This window comes from Urocitellus parryii, chromosome 3 (assembly GCF_045843805.1).
Source record: "Urocitellus parryii isolate mUroPar1 chromosome 3, mUroPar1.hap1, whole genome shotgun sequence".
NCBI classification, from domain to species: domain Eukaryota; kingdom Metazoa; phylum Chordata; class Mammalia; order Rodentia; family Sciuridae; genus Urocitellus; species Urocitellus parryii.
The window spans coordinates 44,382,245-44,386,597 of NC_135533.1; positions in this window are offsets into that span (position 1 = coordinate 44,382,245).

Genomic DNA, 4,353 nt, shown 5'->3' on the forward strand with positions numbered 1-4,353 from the left:
TTTCACAGTTTGGTATATATTATTCCAAGACCTCCTAGCTTTGAGGTTCTGGGTTGAGAGATCAGCGAAGATCTGGATTGACTTCCTTCTAAATGTTACCTGTCATCTTCTATGGCTGCTCTTAAGATTGTATCCTTAATCTGTGTGGTAGGCATTTTAACAATAAGATGCCTTGGTGTGGGTCTGTGGTGATTTTGTATATTTGGGGTCCTACAAGCCACCAGCATTTGATTTTCCATTTCAACATTTAGGTTTGGGAAATTTTCTGATATTATTTTATTGAAAAAATTGTACATTCCTTTTGTTTGTATCTCCAAGCCTTCATCTACTCCAACAAATCTTAAATCTTTTCAGGTTATTCTATATTTCTTGGAAGTTCTGTTCATGGTCTCTTAACATCTTTTCTCCACAGTGCACTATATTTTCAAGATTATATGTTTTGTCTTTATTGCCTGAAACTTTGTCTTCCAATTGATCTAGTCTATTGGCAATGCTTTCAATTGAATTTTTAATTTTGTTTATTGGTTTCTTTATTTTGAGGATTTATGCTTGTTTTGTTTGTTTGTTTGTTTTTGTTTAGAATCTCTTTATTGAAGTGATCTTTCACTTACTGTATTTTATGTCTGATTTCACTACTTATTACCATTCTTTATTTTGAAAGTCAGATTAACTATGTAAATTCTGAATACCTTCTCTGACATTTCTTCCACTGTGGTGTCAATGGATTTTATTATTTGAATATCTTGGTTTGTTTTGATTCTTTGCTTTTCGTGTTGTTTGCATGTCTACCCATCTAACTGTATGTAACTAAGGCAGTAGATTATCTACCCTGTGGACTTTTAATGTCCATGAGGGTTCCCAGTACCTCACTGTTTAGGGGGAGACAAATAATAACAACAACCAATGCAAAAATACAGCATTAAACCAAATACTTCTTACTATGACATACAACATTAATTATCACAATAATAATAAATGATATGTTAAATTACTGCCTACAATTAAAACAGCAAGCTTGCAGAGTGGTTTACAATTTCAAATGGTAGACAGGGAGACAATAGACGTGAATAGAATTATGAAGGAGGAGGAGAAACTATAGAATTAAATTCTTAAAAGAAGAATGAAAGAAAGAATAGATATTGGCTGTTAGTAGAAGAAAAGAGGAAAAGATAATCAAAGGAAACATACGTAAAAGAAATATATAAAATTAATTTTTTTAAAGTTAAAAATAAAAATAAAAGAATACAAAACAAAACAAAAATATAATAATCAAATATCCTAGTTTTTAAAAAAATGATCCATGAAAAATAATTGGCTTCTAAAATTCTAGAATGAGAAAAAAAAACAAATATAAATATATAAGTGTCCATGGACCATTGAGGTCACAGTTGAAAAGAGAAAAGAGAAGAGAGAGAGAGAGAGAGAGAGAGAGAGAGAGAGAGAGAGAGAGAGAGAGATGGAAAAAGAGAGAAAAAAACCTCAATTGAAAGTTAGAGAGTTATTTCCCTTGAAGTTTAAAAGACTCTCAGTTTCTATTCTCAGAAGTTTTAGTAGGGGTATTCTGGAGCATGATGCTCCACTGCCCAGATTGCTGGAGTGACAGAGGTGGAATTCCTAAGAGGCAGTGTTTAGGGTTATGTGGGCTCTGGGCTCTTCACCAAATGCCAGTTGGTTTGGAGATTCCAAATTAGCACACCTCCAGCACCCAGTACTTGCTGGTCCACACTGGAATACTGTACCCCAGGGGTCTCCCCTGGGTTCCACTCAGGTGTTTGAGGAGCCAACTCTTAGTTCCCTACATTTTCCAGATTTGGGATTCAGTCTCCAAACTCAATCTCTCCTTCTCACCCCAGTCTTCTTCTAAATTCCTTAATTGAAGCATCTCTTCCAGCTGGTTCTGCAAGGAGGAGTAGAGCTGGGTGCATTTCTATGACCAGTTGTCCCTGGATAAACCTCTCTACATGTATGATTTTTCTCCCTGTTAATTAATCACACTCTGTTGTGGAGTATGTGTTTCCTGGGCCTGTATTTCGGGCCAAACTCAAGTTTTCCAGGAATCAGCTCCCTCAGCTGTCACAGGCATCATGGCTACAAAATGATTCCTTCCTTTGTCCTCTGCACAACACCTGGAGAGACAGCAACTTCCCCCCACTGCCAACCCCACCCCACAGAAAGGATATTGTGCAGCATGCCTTTCAGTTTAGTCAGGCAATGTCCTTAATCTCCAAATGCTCCATACCCAGACACGCCTCAGGCCTCCTAAAAATGCAGGTTCCTTTAGCTTCCTTATTCTTCCACTTTGCTCAGAGAGGGACCACTCTGGTGCCTCTGGCTGCAGCAGCAGTTGTGCCACTGGGGATTTCTTCCTTATTGTTTTATATTTAACCTTCTGAGTCCCCAATATGCTTTGAATGTCCAGTTGAAATTCCAATTAAGCACCCCCACCTTTTTTTTTTTTTTTGATCATCCACTTTGCTGAGAAGCTACCTGTCTGCTTTTTTGGTTTCAAAACCATGGAGCAGCCAGGAAAATGACTTCTATGCCAGAATTTTCAAGATTCTGCCACTAATATTTTTTCATAAGTTCTCTTAAATGTTTATTTCATAAAAGAAGAAATGGTAAGTATGTACACTTTTTCCCTATTACATATAGCATTTTAAAAATAAACTTATGCTTAAAATTATGATATTTAATACACTTTTATCAGTTCTATTCTCTACCTTCAGCTCTTTGATACCCCTATCATGAAATAGAAAACTATTTATATCTTACTCAAAGCCACATTCTCATTTCAATTGAATTTTTAATTCTCATACTAATTAATCTTTATTCAGTTTAGCTGTTGCATTTGATCTTTAGAAGTTATGTTACAAAACATTTCAATTACTTGTGAAGTCAGTGCAGAGAAGAACAAAAGGTAGTGGAAATAGGTTTTTCTGTTTGGTTTCACAGTAGCAAATCCATAAACATTTAAAACTTTTGATTCTTGTAGGATTCAATCAAGGACATAGATAGGAAAAAAGAAATCTGTTATATTTTATTTTCCTTGCCAAACCAAGTTAATGCTTATCTGTTGTTGAGGAAACACTTACCAAGAACTAGGCTCTAGACTAAAATAACTCTAGTGTTCTATTCCTTGATGTACTTTTCATCACTGAAGTGAGCACAAATGTTCTGACAAGTGAAAATGCCGAATATTTATTTTAGACTTTCTGTAAGACTTCTTTGTGATTTTTCCAGGCTTAAAATCTTCTGGTCACAAAATGCACACCTACATAACTCTGTTAGAATTGGCATTTTCTACAGAATGTAAAATGTGAGTTACTACAACTTGTATGTATATTTGCCATACAGATTAATTGGCTAATATACAACTAAGCACATTTCATACAGAAAACTTTTTTAATGGCATAGATTTACCACTAATATCGGGTCATTATACTGGCCTATAACATACATTCTATATTGTATGTTATAGAATATAAATTATTCCATGAGAAATTATTTACCTAATTGAATAAAGAAAACTGGAATGATGTACTATTCTTCAAAGGATATTATCAGCATGCCTTTCAGTTTAGTCAGGCAATGTCCTTAATTTTATCCTTAAATGTCGTATTACTATGGAAGATATAATTACTAATTAAAACTGAAGAATTAGCATAGAGACCTAATATTTGGTATAATTAATTCTGACTTTTGACTTTGTGATTGATAATTTGGTGTGGAAAAGTACACAAGCTTTATAGTAATATATATATTGTTAAATTTTAATAATATGAAAGCACACCAAAGCTTTCCACATGTTTTCCGTATCTGCTTTGAATGTCCAGTTTAAAATTCCAGTAAAGTCCCCCCCTCTTTTTATTGGTTCCACCACCTTGCTAAGAAGTAAGTCACAGTAGGGTGACTAATGAAAACATTAATATGCAATATATTGCAAAAAGCTAGAAGAAAGCATATTGAAAGTTTTAAACATGAAGAAATGGTAATTGAGGAGATAAATATATTTAAACTGATTTAAGCATTACATTATATATACATATATCAAAACATCATGATACTCTATTAACCTGTATAAATTTTATGATTTTATGTATCAGTTAAGAGTAAATTTAACCTACAATATGATACAATATAAACATAAAAAATGATAATATAATGTTTCTTCATGCCAATCCCTCAACCTGTGATCATTCTGATCTCCGTTTAGGACAATTCAAACTTATCTAGGTGCTCAGGCTAATGGTCACAATCAGAGTGGTCCTTCTGTGAGCAAAGTAGAGGGATAAAGGAATTAAAAGACTTTTCATTATTAGGAAGCCCAAGGCATGTCTGGGAACGGAATATTTG